Source organism: Oryctolagus cuniculus, chromosome 16 (assembly GCF_051225735.1).
Source record: "Oryctolagus cuniculus isolate XC-2025 breed Fujian yellow rabbit chromosome 16, ASM5122573v1, whole genome shotgun sequence".
In the NCBI taxonomy this organism is placed as follows: Eukaryota; Metazoa; Chordata; class Mammalia; order Lagomorpha; family Leporidae; genus Oryctolagus; species Oryctolagus cuniculus.
The window spans coordinates 82,908,222-82,926,565 of NC_142882.1; the positions used below are offsets into that span (position 1 = coordinate 82,908,222).

Below are 18,344 nucleotides of genomic sequence, written 5' to 3' on the forward strand. Positions count from 1 at the left end.
GTTTCTAATATGTTTGCCACTTAAAAGGTACTATCCATGAACCAAGGAGAGGGAATCTGTTGGCACAAGACACCTTGACCTGGGATCTCCCAGCCTCTAAAAGCATGGAAATAAATATTTTGTGCTTACCAGTCACCTAGTTCATGGTGTTTTGATAGAGGAGCCTAGACCAAGACACATGGGATAGACAGACACAAACAGATGATATATCAACGAGAAAAGAAGTACCTCCTGTACATTAGAATCTATATACATTACATAAAATTCTTATCATTCAACAGTTGGAGCCTAAGACCCTACAGAGACCTACGTTGATGAGGAAGAAGAAAGAAGAAAATGTTTGAAACTCACAACTTCACTTGTTTACCAAAAGCCTGGGAGGAGGCCTGAGAGTTGAATACGATGGGAAGGCCCCGGATTTCTGAAGACAGTTTGAGTGAGAAGGAAAATGAGCCACACACAAGGTTGTGAGTTGTATATCCTCTCTGAGAGGTAAATTCAAAACCCCTGGGATTCCAATGTTTACATACTCCTTCGATTCTGATCAAACTTTACCTAAGTTTTCATTCTTTTTTGTATAAACTTTTGGTTGTTATCTGCTCCCTATTTTTACTGAGAACATTTCTTTAAATTCATGTATTGACTCAAAGTTTTGAAAATACTCAAAGCTTTGAAAACTGTCTGAGGCAACTTTAGACAGAAATATTAGAAAATGAGAAACCGTTAGCCTGTGTGGGATGAGTGGCACCTTTCACTACACATTTGTTTTTATAGCTGTTTTAGTTGGGTCTCACCATATTGGAAAAGAAATGTCTCTTTAAAGTGATATGTGATTTACATTCCCTTCACTTAATAGGAAAGACTGCACATTTTTTTTCTAACCAGCATTGTCCTGAGGTGATTAACATCCCTAAATTGTTGAATTTACAGACGTGCTACAGATTAGAAGATGAGTAAGGTAAGAAAAATTAGACAAAGCTATATGGAAGGATGGCTCTTCTTTGTACTCAATGAATGTCAAATATTTCTCAAAATGTGTGTTACTTGTTGCCGAATTCTGATCTTCCCTCTATTTTGGGCTTCATGTATGATCCCTTGGTATTTTAGCATTTCGCTTAGACTGTGTCGTTCTGTCTTTGCGTATTGACTGCTTTTCAAATGTCTCAGGTCATTTTATACTCTGTATCCATGCCAGTGCATGTATATGGATTTATACTCAGTCTACCAAGACAAAGTACAGAATCTTTGAAGAACAGAAGAATATCTTTAAATTCTGTGAAAGAACATGAAAAAGATTTTCAAAAACTGTGTATTTGTATTATCAGGAGCTGGGCAGACCGAGTTCTCTAAACATCAGCCATCTCATTCTTTCCTTGATAAGTACACAATCAGGAATGCTGACTTGTGTGTTTTTCCCCTACCTTGATAGGCTAATAATCATCAAGAGGTTACTTCACATGCAGATAGAGTTGAGAAACTAATATTATTCCAATCCAACAGTTTGCATTCAGCTTATCTTATTAAAGACATGTTGCCTGATTTCCTTTGTGTTAAACATTGCACTATTCCTTTAGGAGAGAAAGTAACTAAGTAGAGCCAGAAAACACAATCCAAGTCATCTTCCTCTGATACTTTGTCTCTTCCTACATTCTCTTCTAATATTTCAAAACATTTTCACATTTATTCAGATCAGAAGCAGTTATGGACATCTAGCAAAATACCAGGAAAGCTTCTAGGGGCTGTATGTATATATAGCAACTACCACACAGACAAAAATTCAGTCATACAGAGTTTTAGTTCTCTGCATGAATACTGAGGTATTAATGAGAGAAGTTCAGTGCAGTCACACCTGGGAAGCAATAGAGATTGGATCCAGGACCTCTCGGGTTATGAGACTTTATGGATGCCTGAGTCCTTTATAAAAATACCACAGTATTTGAAAATAGCCTATGCATATCTTCTGGTATGTTTTAAATTATCTGTAGATTGCTTATAATGTCCATTACAATGTAAAATCTATATAAACAATTGCTAAACTGCATTGTTTAGGCAATAATGACAAGAATTCTGCACTGTTTCAATACAGATACAATTTTTCCCAAGTACTTTTAACTCAGGATTAATTGGTTGAATACATGGGAAGAAAACTCATGGATGGGGAAGGCCTATGCTATCTGCAACACAAATATAATCACACATCTATTGGCAACTAGTGATGACAAAAAAAGGTTCAACTTCCCCTTAGATGTATAAAGCTCAGAATATCCTAGGGGCTTAATTACTTAGTATGTTCCACAGTTGTAATAGCCAGACCTTTTTAACTTTCTTTAAATTTAATGACTGCTTTTAAAACCTGAGAAAGAACTCAGACTTCCACATCTTTGTTTTTAAACAACCCAAATACACAGATCTCTGAAAGTTTCCCTATCTTACATTTCAGACAGAACAGCCCTGAATCCATTCTAAGTCAGTGCTGTCTAGCTGAGGAGATTTTAGTATAATTTCCCATAAGCATCAGTGTGTTAAATATCTTTAAAAAGTAGAGTTAGCAGAAAATACAGCATCTGCACTTTGAATATGTGCTTGCCACCTGCACATTTGCAAGTAGTATCAAATTAAAATAACATTGACCTGTGAATGAATTGAATTCCACTTTAATTACATTTGAATATTTAAATTTCAATACACTGAGACGTTTTGTTTGATGATGATTTGGCCTTTGTGATGGGTGATTGTGCTAGGATTTGTGTGCCTGTGTTTTGGTATGTGTGTGTACAAAAAAAATTCTACCTCTCATGAAGCATTTTAAAATAGAAATACTTGATTTAGATTGCTGCTCATTTCCACTTTTTGGAAGAGTGTTCTAGGAAATCTTGACAATGTCATTTGCTGTTGTAGAATTTTATATATATATGTGTGTGTGTGTATATATATATATGTATGTATCTGTACATGATTCCATATATCTATAAAGAGAAATGGGAAAATGTTTCCCAAGACATAGCTATCTCAGCACAGCACGTATTTAGGCAACAAATACACAATGCAATATTATGTCCTGTCATATAAAGAGGACGGCAACTTTAACATCACAGAATTCACTGTTCAGAATTTAGCACTGCTCTGAGAAGTTTGTTATACAAAATATCAGTAGCACATGAGTGTTTTGCACAGAAGTTAATATACCATGGGGGACAGTCTCATCACAAATCAAGAGTTCCTGGGTGGGTGAACCAGCGGATGGAAGACTTCTCTCTCTCCGCGTCTCCTCTCTGTGTAACTCTTTCAAATAAATAAATAAATCTTTAAAAAAAAAAAAAAAAGAGTTCCTGGGTTTGGAGCCCTAGTTCTACCTGGAATTTCAGCCTCCTGAAGATGCACACCCTGTAAGGCAGCAGGTGATGGCTCGAGCACTTTGGTCCCTACCACCCACATGGGAGCCTTGGATTGAGCTCCAAGTTCTGGCTTTTAGAGTGAGTTAGTAACTGAAAGATACTTTTCTCATCCTTGCTCTCTCATTCTCTTTTACCTTTCCCTTTGGAAATTATACACACACACACACACACATATAAAACATAGTTAAATTAAGGATAAAAACTTTTTAAAGATTTATTTATTTAACTTATTTAATAAGCAGAGTTAGAGAGGGAGAGACAGAGGTCTTCCATCTGCTGGCTCACTCACTCCCTAAATGGCCAGAGCAGGGCAGATCTGAAGCCAGGAGCCAGGAGCTCCTTCTGGGTCTCCCATGTGGGTGCAGGGGCCCAAGGACTTGGGCCATCTTTCACTGCCTTCCCAGGAAGCTGGATCAGAAATGGAGCAGCGAGGACTTGAACTGGCTCCCATCTGGGATACAGGCACTGCAGGCAGAGGCTTAATTCACTACACCACAGCGCCAGACCCAGGAAAAGTTTTGAAGGTGCCTGCACATGATCTTCTTTGGAATCCAAGTGCATTAAGCGAAGCTACGCTTCAGCTTTCCTTCGATTCCCTGGGAAGGGACTATCAGGCAAAGTTCATGCACACTCCATGCTGCAGCACCTGGAGGAGGACTGAGAGCAAAGGGGAAGGAGGCAGGAGATGAGGGACAACAAATACACAGAAAGACAACATGGCTGAGCTGGCCACGACTCCAGGAGAAGCTGCCTGCTGCCTTCAGAGAGCTCTTATCTGGCTCCTCCATCCTTGGAAAGACCAGCGAGGGGAAGCAGAGAAAACATCTGCAGTTACCATCTCCCTCGGATCAAAGTCGGCCTCTACGAGCTGAGCTGCTAACTCCACGTTTGCTCAATCTCAGAGGAACTGGTCCAAAGCAAAAAGCTGGGAGATAGAGCATCATCGGATTTCACTTCCAAGCAAGAGCAATGTCAGAGGCAGTAGCCTGGTCCGGTCTCTAGGATGCAGTAATGCGAGTTACTACCAGGGCACTCTGGGCAGGCAGCAAGGCAAGTGCAAGGGGCAAGAGGTGATGTGCAAACAGAATCCAGTCCAGATCTGATCCTTTGCTCTGAGTTCCGACTCCCATACCTTGCTTCTGTCTGAAAATTAACCACAAATCATTGCCAAAGGTGAGCAGACACATGCCATAGATAAGAATAGATTTGATAAGACTACCACATGTTCTAGAATTTTTTGAAGTTTTCTCCTAGTTCTACCTTGTTTTTATTTTCTAGGCTTACTTGAAGGGGTATTTATTCGTCATTTCTCTTCCAATGTTTTTCTTGTAGTCTGTCCTTATTTACAGACACTTCAACATATCTGTTTCATCCCATTTCTCACCCTTTCGCAGTAATGATCACTGGTAGCTTTGGGGTCCACAAGGAGAGAAGGCCTATACTTCTGTGAATGGAGAGTCCCTACCTGCACTTCCGGGGAAGAAAAGTCCTGTCAAGGTCCCCACAGGTGCCTAAAGGTCAACCAGTGAGGATCAGACCTGCCTCAACCTTTAACCCCCACGCCCTGTATCTATAAAAGGAGCCCTCCCAGCCTCTGACGCACGACCCACCCCCCCCCCCCGTTGGGACCTAGGACCCTCGCCTGGGGGGGGGCGGAATCCCAATAAAAGCTTGTGAATTAATTGATTCATCTTCCTGGGAAGATTTGTTATGAGCCGGACACCTTGCAATCACCACAGTATAATACATCTGAGTATCATCAGAGTACACTTTCAGGAGGGAAAAGTTTTAAATTGGCCTGATTAGGTTGGACTGCTGGCTCCACCTCTTACAAATTGTGTGATTCCATGCAAACTATTTAATCTTTCTGTATAATCAATAACATATGCCTATCTTGAAGAGTTGCAGTACAAATTAAATTAGGTAATATATTTAATGCATTTAGAACATAGTCTGATACCATATATAACCTATAGATACAATATATACAACACATATACACATACTACATATCATATATCATATATATATGATATATACATGACTTTTGGAAGACATTTACTCCAAAAGTGTTCTAATTGAACAAGGCGTTTTCCTCCAGTATCACTTTTTATTTTTTTAAGGGAAAGAGTTTAATGTGGGAAACTTGACAGACTGGAGGGAAGGGACAAAGAAGGAAAAAGATGGAGAAGGAGAGTGTAAGAGACAGAGACAGAGGTCAGGAGACTGAGAGAGAGAGAGAGAGAGCAAGCCACGTGTTCAGGAACAGGCCCTTTTAAAACTTTGCCAGGGGCTAGGCAGGGAAGTAGGAGCAGTGAATCCCATCAGGATGGGGGTGGAGCTGACACCAGTGGTTGGGCCATGTGGCCACCTGGCTTCCAGCATCGGGACTAGAGCCCAGGATGGTGTCAGGGTGTAGGTCACACCATAGATAAGACTGCGCCATTTTACTAACATTCTCCCCTTTTGTTTTTTATAAAGCAGGAGTTGTATGAGATTACATTAGTCCCAAAAGTCCAGGAGGGGTGGAAGGAGGATGATCTGTCTTTAGAGCTACTTCCTACTGACATTCCTCCACTATCACTTGTAATTTCATCTGGATCAAGGATAGAAGACAGCATATATTTCTGGTATTAAGCAAGAAGAAGAAAGCAACCAAGAATTTGGGAAAAGCAAAACATGAAAAGTGGAACTAATCAAATGATGTCACATATAAGACAAACATAAATCAAACACCTAGGAGTCAATGGCTTCTACCAACGGGTTGCACATTTTAAGAAAATGTTAATTAACTCTAGCATAAATTTAAAGTTCTATAGATACTAAAATATGAAACAAACATGATTTTCTGGTGAATCTATGAATAAAACTGATGCAAATATATATCAAAACCATTAAAATGAGAAAGAAGCATTGTATAGTTGAATAATTTTAATATCACTTATTGCATATTAATGTTGCATTTCTTTTTTAATCATGTTGATACTTGTTTCTTCTCTACCTATTCAAGATTTAAGAGATGACCTTGGAGATTCTGGAACTTTATAACATCAGATAAGACATTTACTCCTTAAAATTGGGGCTTATTTTTTCATTATCAGAAAATAAACCATAAAAGGTGTATTTTAGTTTACTTGTAATTTAAATAAGGGTAAATCATGAATCAAAACTGATCACTGTTTTTCTTATCCCTTTTGATACTTCTGCTTTAAAACCCTTAGTTACATTACCAAATATGAAATCCATTTAAACCTCCAAGCGTGCATCAATTTTGTTTGCCACTTCACTGGTGCATTCTAAAAATCAATAAATGTCCTGAGTTCTTTGAAAATTGTGCTTCCTTTCATTTTTGAAAATCTAGGCTATGAACACTAAAAAGAATAATTTGGCATGGATTTGATTTTATACAAAGACAAATTTCCATCATAACAGTAATGCCAAATTGCTTAAATATAAGCTTTCAGGCAGAATTAGCTTGTTATAAAAACCATACACTAGATCTTACTCTTGCAAACTTTGAAAAGGCATCTCATAAAATTCGGCATCCTGTAACTCCACCATCTGCTGCATGGTTCAGCATCACACAACCTTTGCCAGATATGATTGTTAAATGACGCAACTGCATTTGGAACTAAGGAAGACCAATTTCATCCCAATTTATTAAACATAAAGGCCACTCATCTTACATCTTGCCCACACAATTTTGCATTTTCATATCTTTAATATTCATACATCAATAAATTAATCTCAGGAAGGAGACATCTTGATTAGCATAATCCAGTAATTAGCGCATACCTGATGAAAGCATTGATTGGTAAATATTCTAGCTATAGAGGAGTGAGAGATGATCTCAAGATATGCATTTGTATGTAAATTGTCACAATCCTATGTAGGAAAGCATATGCAAAATCTAAAACTGCTCTGTTATTGAATAAATGATGGCTGAACATTACATTCCTATATCACAAAATGCATAATAAACCATTTTTACACATCCACTCTCCTCCTATACTACACCCTGAAAAGGCTTACAAATATTTTTGTTAGTACCTACATAATCTCTTCGGAGACTGCAGAGTGGAAGCCTATTGCTTGTAAATTAGAAAGAAAAGAAAACAAAACAAAACAAAACTCACAGCAGGCAAGCAGAACAGGAAATGATAACAGAATCTTGCTTAACTGCCCCACCAACTATCTCATATTTAGTCAGTAGATTAAGTCATGGAAGATTAAAGCAGAAGCTTGCTCAAGGCCTGTAGAAAATGCAAAATACTTAATCTGCAAAAATGTAAAGTGTAAAAGAAGAAAAATGGGTTGGAAAAGCAATCATGTTTAAAAAGTCCCTGAAGAATCTAAATATCACTCTATTATATTTTCGAGGAATTGCCACAGTTTGAAGATAACCCATTAAATCTATCAGAATCACCAACAAGAGGGCAATCCAAATGATATCACTGTCCTAATGAAATGCAGACAAAGATTAAAAAGAATTAAAAGTGGCAAGTAAAATCCATTAGAGAACAGCCTTTAACTACTGTAAACAGAAGCCGATTACTTACCTTGTCAATTAACAGCTGTGTGCCCCCTTTGCACACAGACAAAAGATCCTGCTAAGTGTCACAGAGGCACTCCCAAGACATTCACAATGGGGTCGCCTGAGTGGTGCACAGAGCATTGCATCTTCCAAGTGAAACATCCAGACATCATTGAATCTACCAAACCCACAATTAACTATGCTTCAACGGGTTAACGCTCGCTCTTACAGAATGAACATAGCAGATTTGGGATGTCATTAAGAGTGGGAAATAACTGTACTTCGTTTCATCAACTCCAGGAACATTTCTCAACGACTAGAAAAGCTCTACTTGGGAGCAGGGTGTAGTTGCCACCCACTACTACTCAGAAACTAGGTATCTAAATGAAAAAAGCAAATCAGATTTCCTATTTGGAGTCCTATAAAAACAAAAATGCAGTCATTTCTTCTGGCAATCTATTATAAATCTTAACACGTGCAAATGAAAGAGGAAAAAAGTAGAACTTTCAAACACAGAGAACGTCTCAATTTATGAATGTTCACCAACAAAGGGAACATCGATTTTTCAACAGAGCTTTGATTTTGACAAGCATATTCTAAACTCACAGAATGAATGCTGAACAGGGTTACCTGATTTGGGAAGATTAATCTAAGGAGAGTTCAAGAAAAATGAAATTGTGTACAGAATCAATTCACCCCCTTTAAATAAAAAGAGCTACAGTACATTTTTCAAGGTCTGTACTTATCTTTTATTATAGTTATAGTTTAAATGATTATTTACCAAAATTGACATACTCCAAGTTTTTACCACCTATTTATTAGATATTCCTAGTAAATATTTTATTAAAGAAGTTTCAAAAACCTAGTCTGAAAAAGAACAACATGTAAAATGGAAATCAGATACATAATTTGGAGTTATTTAGAAAAACCCATTTAGAGAAAATGCTTCATTTTATATAACTATTTATTATTATCTAAACATTTGAAGGCATTTATAGACATTATGAAATCAGTTTCAATAATACATCCTGTTTACCTGATTTTTTTTGTTACAAAAATCTCAGTCAGATCTAGAAGTACTTCCATAAATGGTGAGAGTCCCAATATTAATGGCATAAATGAATCTGCTGGTGTCACTGAGCTGGACTTGTGCCAAACGTTACTGAGGAGTTGTCATGGTGGGAAGTAGCAGCTGTCAACACTGGGAGCTCTGGCCCGTCCCCATTCCCAGTGTGCCTGGGGTGCAAGCTGCCTTCTCCGGACTTCTGCTTAAACCTATAGCATGGTTTTCACCGCATCACCAAACCGCTCACTCACTACCCTAATTTCACTAAGGTTTTCCTTGTTATTTGTGCGTTCTCTTGAAATCCAATCAACTTGTTAGGGAGCTATCTACATCTCTCTCACTCCAAACCACCCTCCATCCACACCCTCCCACTGAGAAGACTTAACGCAGAGCATTACGACTGTACAGATTTTTGGAATCATGGTTCTCACATAAGTCATGGCAACCTATGGTTGGGATACTAAATTTTCTGTGCTCTACAGCTCCTTTGGATAACTACCCAGAATTTGCTAACAGTGGTTTGGACAGCTGGACAGCTCACAAAGACCAGGAAGGCCTTACCCTGCAGGGTTAACCTTGTCTTATTCCCTCTAACCCTATCTCCACCACTTCTCAAACTGTTCTCACAAGATTTTTTTTTAAATTTTTTTTAACTTTTATTTAATGAATATAAATTTTCAAAGTACGGCTTATGGATTACAATGGCTTCCCCCCCATAACGTCCCTCCCACCCGCAACCTTCCCCTTTCCCACTCCCTCTCCCCTTCCATTCACATCAAGATTCATTTTCGATTCTGTTTATATACAGAAGATCAGTTTAGCATACATTAAGTAAAGATTTCAACAGTTTGCTCCCACACAGAAACATAAAGTGAAAAATAATAGATGATTTTTTAAATGATGATGAAATCAGATCAGACCTATTGTCATGTTTAATCCCAGTGAGAGTCAAGTTGGGAATTGATAATTTCTTCTTTTTTTTTTTTTTTTACAGAAGATCAGTTTAGTATACATTAAGTAAAGATTTCAACAGTTTGCACCCCCATAGAAACACAAAGTGAAATATACTGTTTGAGTACTCGTTATAGCATTAAGCCTCAATGTACAGCACATTAAGGACAGAGATCCTACATGAGGAGTAAGTGCACAGTGACTCCTGTTGTTGACTTAACAAATTGACACTCTTGTTTATGGCCTCAGTAATCACCCTAGGCTCTTGTCACGAGCTGCCAAGGCTATGGAAGCCCCTTGAGTTCTCCGACTCTTATCTTATAATTGACCTCTATAATGGGGCTGCAATTTCGATTGGTACTCATTCTGGGCCTCAGCCACTGTCACATGGGCCCTGAACCCATAGGAACTACACCTGAAACTGGTTAAGCTTAAACAGAATCTCTCCTCTCACCCTCTGGGCTTCTGCACAACGTACTCAGGTATGAACCTGATCTACAGGTAGTCATTTTTAATTTTTGAAAACCAAAATAGCTTCAATGGTTAAATGTATCAATATAAGTCATTTTATTGTTATGCTTAGACTACATTATAGGAAACTTCATATTTATTTTTTTTAAGATTTATTTATTTGAAAATCAGAGTTGAGAGAGAGAGAGAGCGAGAGAGGTCCTCCATCCGCTGGCTCACTCCCCAGATGGCCACCATGGCCGGAACTGTGCTGATCCGAAGCCAGGAGCCAGGGGCCCCCTCTGGGTTTCCCATGCGGGTGCAGGAGCCCAAGGACTTGGGCCATCCTCCACTGCCTTCCCAGACTACAGCAGAGAGCTGGATCGGAAATGGAGCAGCAGGGACACGAACCTGCACCCATATGGGATGCTGTCATTTCAGGCCAGGGCATTAACCCACTGCGCCACAGCGCCGGCCCCAGGAAACTTCGTATTTCTATTGGTTACAATTTAGTTAAAAGTGTACTGCTTTTGCTAAGCTTGGGACGTTCCTTGAGTCTAAGTCTCATTCAGTCATATAATGTTAAACACCCATCCTTAAATACCCGGGTTTCTGAGTACATGTTGTACTAGCCAATTTGAGGAGAAAAAAGATTATCTGGAGTGTATGACGGCAATCAATGACATTCTTTCTTTCCTCGGTCCTTTATTTCTTTATCACCCTGCCAAGCCACTAACATGACGGAGTTTCTTCCAAATTACAGAAACTCAAATCCACAGAGTAGCTTTGGAAAGGATGAGACAGCCAACAAACAGGCACTGGTAACAAATTTTAATGTAAACAATTATTGGCCGGTGCCGCGGCTCACTAGGCTAATCCTCCACCTAGCGGCGCCGGCACACCGGGGTCTAGTCCTGGTTGGGGCGCCGGATTCTGTCCCGGTTGCCCCTCTTCCAGGCCAGCTCTCTGCTGTGGCCAGGGAGTGCAGTGGAGGATGGCCCAGGTGCTTGGGCCCTGCACCCCATGGGAGACCAGGAAAAGCACCTGGCTCCTGCCATCGGATCAGTGCGGTGCACCGGCCGCGGCGGCCATTGGAGGGTGAACCAATGGCAAAGGAAGACCTTTCTCTCTGTCTCTCTCACTGTCCACTCTGCCTGTCAAAAAAAATATATAAACAATTATTATATCTTATACTACTTACTACCTTTGAGAAGTCCAAATAACCATACGTAATGCTTCAGAAAAATCTTGTGTTATAATACTTATTATTGTGTGTGCATTTCTGTGTGTGTTTATAAATAGGTTCCATACTATAACACCATATTTATTGTCAGGCTCATTATCAGAATACCAAATTATGTAGTAGGCTAAAAAAGTTATCTTTAAATCTTTATAGGAAAGAGAATTTTTGCTTCAACAGCCTATAAAAATAAAATCCCTCAAATTCTTGCCTCAAATGGTACTGTACAGATGAAACACAAGTTGTTTTTTAACTACCTTTTCTGGTATTGGTAGGTATCAGTCCTCAACTTACCAACAAATACAATTACCTACAAAACAAATTTCAAGGGAACTGCCAACCACAGCTTACTTCATTGAAAAACTGAAATTACCATTAAGACAGTTCATTTCCCATAAGTCCTAGAATTTTTATTTCATATATATTTAATCATTAAGAATGTTTTCTGCTGAATCATTTGAGATCTGTAGATATCATGTTTTCTGAGAGAACTGCTTTTAAGTTGCCTTTTAAAAAAATTGCCTTGAATCAGCTTTGCCCCATCGGGTAGCTTAGTAAGAACGAGAGTAACAGTGACATTTCAGAATTAAGAGTAACACACCTCAACCTCCACCTCTGCGCCTTCTGGAGCCTGCATGTGAACAGATCACACATGAAGAGAGCCTTTTAATTATTTTTAGACTTCATGTGATTCACGCAGCAAATTATATAGTTCAATATTTTACTCATTAATGTGAATGTGATTAAAGACTTTAAATTTTGCTTTGACCTTTGGATTTAAACGGAAAAATTTAAAAATTATTAGGAAAATAGATGTCTGGGAAGAAGAAAAGGATGAAAACATGAGGTAATTAACGCGTAGGTCCATCTGGCATTTGATATGGGGAGAAAGAGGTTGATCTCTCATCAGCTCTTGACTCCCCAAATAAGCACAATCTCCAGGGCCAGGCCTGGCCAGGGCCCGAAGCCCAGAGCTCCATCCAGGTCTCCCATATGGGTGGGAGAGACTCAGGCATTGGAGCAACCACCTGCTGTCTTCCCGGATCATGAACTAGAAAGAAGGTGGATCAGAAAGGGAGTAGCTAGGACGCACACCAGGCACTCCAAATGGGATGCAGGAATCTCAAGTGGTGGCTGAACTCTCTGTGCCACAACACCCACCGCCAGTTTACAATTTTGACTTCAGGAAAAGCCTAACCAAGAAATATATGTGGATTTAAAGAATTTGTATTTTATTCTCAATTAATTATCAATTCTGCATTTGATACACATTTCTTTCAAGTTTTAAAATATTTAGGCTGACTCTTCCATTGTCATTTTTCACTTGTTCCATTTCCCTCAAATAATTATTATTTGCTAATATTTATAAATAATCTATGGGGAGTATTTGCCAATTTCCTTTCATGTGAAGTTCAGGTAATATTTTAGATCTTAAACAATTGATAGACCTCAAGTTGCAAATGCTTAGAAACAAAGACGATGAAATCTTATCCCATATTTCTTGAAGAAAAAAAATTCTTAGAATCAGAGAACATTTGAGCTTCCATGAAATTTAGGGACAATTTAGCTTAATTCATGGAACTCGAAGGAAGTGAAGATAGTCCCTTGGATGTGAAGCAAAGAATAAACAGTTTTAGACACGGCATGTTTCAGAGAAGAGATTCAAGGATGCTATGCTGAAAAAACAGACAATGGCACATTGACAAAATGAATGATACCAAATATAGCTTGATGCCCATTTGCTCAGTAGAGATGGGAAAGGGAGAATAATGAATGCAGTTACAGCCTTTAAGAAGTGAAAGAACAGAAGATAATTCATTTCCATTCAGGGATAAAGATCTTACACATCCCCGGCTACACTTCATAAAGGTCTTCATTTAATTTGCTTGAATTTGGGGCATGTATTTTCCTCCTCCGCCTCACTTCCATCAACACCTGATTGCGTGCACATATATACCGCGTGCTGTGCTTACTGCTTGTTCATGTTGGTGAATGAAGTCAGCCCTGGAGGAATTTACAGGCTTAGCCTGGATGGGAAGGAGAGGACACTGTTAAATAAACACAGCTGTCTTATTCTTAGAAGGACACGTACACCAAGCTACAGAGACACCCAATGACGCCTGTCTGCAACTGGGGAGGCCCAGAAGCTGGTTCTGAAGAACACACGTTCTGGCTCATTTCCAACCCTGTCTTGCCGCTAACTGGGCTCAAGCCTCCCTTCACTTCTGATTATCTCCTATTTTCCTGATACGAAGTTGGAAATTTCTGACCCTGAACTGACCAGCTTCCTTGATGAATTCTGATTTCCTTCCAATTATACAAGACAACCTTGGGCCTATTAGATGTACAACAGCAAATCCAGCTCAACTCTGTTGCCCCAAACATCACTTAATTTACTCTTCCCTATCACCAAAAATCTAGCTTTGTTATAGCAACAGCAGATTCCCTGAAGTTTCACATATCAAACTGGACACATCAATTTTTCTCATTTCAGTACAAAGAAAATTAAAAGTTGCTTCAATTGTGAATATATTTCTTGGGATGGATTTTAGTATGTACTTATGACTTAGAAGCTTTTTCTTAAAAAGGAGATGTGTTGATGCAGTAAACCTTTCACAAACAAAACATTATGCTACAGTGCGCACTTCAAATGTGTAGGAAGAAGACGGCACCTTGCTGGACATCTCAGCTCCTCTTTCTGAGGATTTCCGGATGGAGATTCTGAAGCAGAACTGCATTGTCCGCTAGTGAAAGGATGCTATTAGACGACAGCGGACAGAGATGTCTCCCTTAGATGAAGGGCTTAGCCATGAAGAGTCACAGAGGTCTCTGCAGATCTTTATGCTTATTCATCCCATTCCAACAAGTACGGAAGAAGAAATGTTCCCTGGACATAAAGAGCTTATTATGCATTCTCCTATACTCACAAAGGTGTAACTTCCTAAAAAGGGGGTTATCATCATGCTCAGGTAGTTTTAGGTTTGATCTGATTATAACCAGCACAAATGGCCCAAATAACAATAGCTACCACTTATTTAATTCATGTTTTCCACAACAATCCCACAGGGCAAATGAGCAAGTGATATGCTAATTTTGAACAGTCTGAACCTTTGTGATTCTTTTCCCAACAGCAGGACAGATGGCTCTTTGCAAACTTCAGTAGCATTTGGTTGAGCTTTCTTCAAATATATCCAAAGGGACCACCTTCACTGTCTAAGACCTTCTTTCTCCATGATTATTACAATGCCCTAACGGGTGCCCCTGCTTCATTCAGGACTGCGTACCTTCAGCGTATTATAAACCTAGCAGCAGAGTGATCCCATGAAAATTTCAGCTCCATCAAGCCATGCCAACACTCAAAGGCTTCACAGGTTACTCAGCATATGCACAGCGCTTCTTCACCGAGCCACCTGGTGACTCCGCTTCTTCTCTTTATCGCCTGCTCCTGCCCTCATCCTGGCTCATCCTGGCTCATCCTAGGTATGAGCCACTCTTGCCTATTGCGGCTCCTGGTCCACGCCAGTGCTGACTCCTCTCAGGTCTGTTGCATATGGCACTGCCTTCATTTGAAAAGATTTCCCCCAGATACCCGCCTGGCCACTAACTCAAAAATCACCCGTGGGCACACTAACATTAGTCTTCCTTCATTAGTTCTTGTTTCCTGTGTTGCTTTTGCTTTTTGACTTGTGCTTGATATCGAAATCCCATCTATTTTGCCTTTTCAGTGCCTGTCTGTTCCATCCAGAACATGAATACCCTAGGAGCAGAGCATGGCTCATTTTCTTCATGACAGCATCTGCAGCAGCCATAAAAGTGTCTGACGAAGAGGAAGTGCTTAATATTTGTTGAGTAAATATTAAGTGAAGCTCCCAGATGTTGAGCAACCTACCGAAGCCATACAGCTCAGAGTAGAGGACACTGTACTCAAATAAGGTCTTTCCTATTTCATGGGATTTTACTTTTTATTTTAAACACCTGTCAAACTTTCTTATGCGGAACTTGGCATCTTTTAAACAGAGAACTGTGATGAGAATGTCCGAATATAAAACATTTAAACTATGGTCTGCCCGTGAGTAATACTCTACCCCATCTAACAGCCACACTTTAGAATTACGACTTGCAGTGACCTGCCGTACTCTCATCCCCCATTCCCAAGTAGCACCTTATATTTCGTGGACTGTCAGAATATGTTGCTTTTTCCAAAATGATCCCATGAATTTTGTAAATTCATGAGGATTTAATATTCTTGGAAGTGGCATTTACATGGAACATTCAAAACCGTTATTTAAAAAAATAAAAATTAAAAAGAAAAAAAAAAGAGTTTAAAAAGCCACAGCCACTGCTTCAGAATTTTCACACTGAGCAGATGAACACATTCATCTCACAAAATTAGGGTGTGAATCCAGTGGAGTTTTTTTTTTTTATTTAAAATATGCTTTCTAAGGAGTATAATAGTAGGAGGAAAGGGAAGAGAGTTGAGAAAGACAAATTCCTTCTCTTGGACTCTCCAATTTCCTCTTCGATTTCTATTTTACTACCTTACAGAGGAGCAAATAAAACTGAAGATATTTTCGGAGGCAACTGAAAAAATTGACAGGAAAGAAACCTGCAATATTTTATTTATTTTTTTATGTTGCCCTAATACCTCATTTCATGAATCTGATTGTGAGATATTTAGATAGTATGTATAGGGAGTAATACACCTAGGTTCTTTTGTCATAGTAAATATCCCTCACACCACACATGTGAATAAAATGTCATGAAAATCTGTGTCTTGGTGGAGAATTTTAAGAAAACAAACATATTTTGTAGCCCAAATCAAAGAGGATTCTATTTTTTCCACAACCATTGCATACTGGTCTTTAGGGAATATGGCAAGTTAAAAGCATGACCAACGATTTCCAAATTCTTAATTGAGTATTTCCAGTGAGATAAAGCTTGGGATTTGTTTTTCCTGGAACAGAATGCACTGATTAAACTTTATTCCCTTCAGTGCTCAAGTCACTGAAGCAATAATGCACTGTGAAGTCCTGAAGTCTGAAAAAGTGGGTTTGCTGTCATGGTGAGATCTACTTTACTAAGGGGAGTTGTTCTCAGTCATTCTCCCTTTAACAGAGTTGAAAATACTTGATGTTGACTGGCAAGTCCAAGCCCTCTTGACTCAGTAGGCATGGAAAGCTGTGACTGGAGTTGCCTTCTGAATACTGCTCCTAATAGCCTTATGTATTATATGAACTACTTTAATATAGAAATGACTTTAATAGAATGGTAGAGTAATCTGAATTAGTGTAAGAATACTCAGTTGTTCAATTAGATCAAATAATAAAGTTTGTCCTTTGGTGTTTCTGGAAATACTTTAAAGATGGATGTACATAAGATAGTTTTCATCATTTATTTGTCAAATTTCACTTGAATCCCTTTGAGTTGCATAAGAAAGGAAGAAGCTAATATAACATTTAACATTAAAAAAACAAATGTGAATAACAAGGAATAGCTAACATAATTATAAAGACAATCATTTTATAGTACTAATCACATTTTCAAATTCATGTTTTTTAAAAATCTAATTAATTTAAATAAAATTTTAACTAATTTATTTCAGAGAGAGAGTGAGATTCAGTGTGCTAGTTCACTCCCCAAATGCCTGGGCCAGGCCCAAGCTGTGAGCTAGAAATTCAATCCAGGTCTCCATATAGGTGGTAGGGACCCACATACTTGAGCAATCATTACCTGCTTCCTCCGAGGGTTTGTGTTAGCAGGAAACTGGAAATGGCAGCAGAGCCAGAATCAAAGCCCAGGCATTGCACTATGGGATGCCAGTGGCCCAGTGGTATCTTAACAGTGAGGCCAAATGCCAGCTCCAAAAGTTGTCTTTTGAACTTGAGCAAAATACAAAGTGCTACAGAGCAAGTGTCATGAAGTTGCCTTCCTTCTTCTTTGTGTTATTTCTAAGAACTTACTCCAGAATAATTCATTTCCTTAAACTGACACCCTCCAAGCAATAGCCAATCAAAACACGGGTTGCTCTAATTTCAAGTCTCCATTAAAGCACTTAAGAATGTATAACTTCTGCATTATATGTATTTCAAAGATATTACAAAAGTCTGCATTTAAAAATATTCTGTCTTCTTCCTTTACTTTTCTCTTTTACTAAAATTCCATGATCCATTTTTCAGTCAATAGCCGTCCTGCTAAAAATCAATACAATGCTCTCTCACCTGGAGGCTGTGTTCCTGCCATCCGAACCTTCTCTTCTTGGTATGATCTCAACAATCTGTGTTCCCCGTGCTGCCCTACAGCAGCTACAGCAGCTGAACAAAGTCAGACAACGCACGGATTATGACTAAGATGACAGAAGAGCAAATGAAAGACGAAATCTATACTGGCTGTGTAGTTATCTCTTCACTGCACTCCTTCAGATATCCTCCATTCTCCTAACCTCAGAACCCACATGTACCCTACCTCTCTGTAGAAAATCTCATCCCATATATACATATATATCCCATATATTATATATTGTATATTAATAATAATTAATTATCAATTAATATATAAGATTTATTTATTTGAAAGTCAGAGTTACACAGAGAGAGAAGGAGAAGCAGAGAGAGAGTGAGAGAGAGGTCTTCTATCCGATGGTTCACTCCCTAATTGGCCACAACAGCTGGAGCTGTGCCGATCAGAAGCCAGGAGCTTCTTCCAGGTCTT

General features: G+C 38.9%; 2 protein-coding genes across 8 annotated transcripts in view; both read right to left on the minus strand.

Moving 5' to 3' along the window:
• Positions 1 to 18,344, minus strand: part of ZNF804B (zinc finger protein 804B) — a 530,395-nt gene that overhangs the window by 212,297 nt on the left and 299,754 nt on the right. The window lies entirely within an intron of this gene.
• LOC149121849 (uncharacterized) overlaps positions 1 to 18,344 on the minus strand; it is a 282,117-nt gene that overhangs the window by 4,376 nt on the left and 259,397 nt on the right. The gene's annotated exons all lie outside the window — the stretch shown is intronic.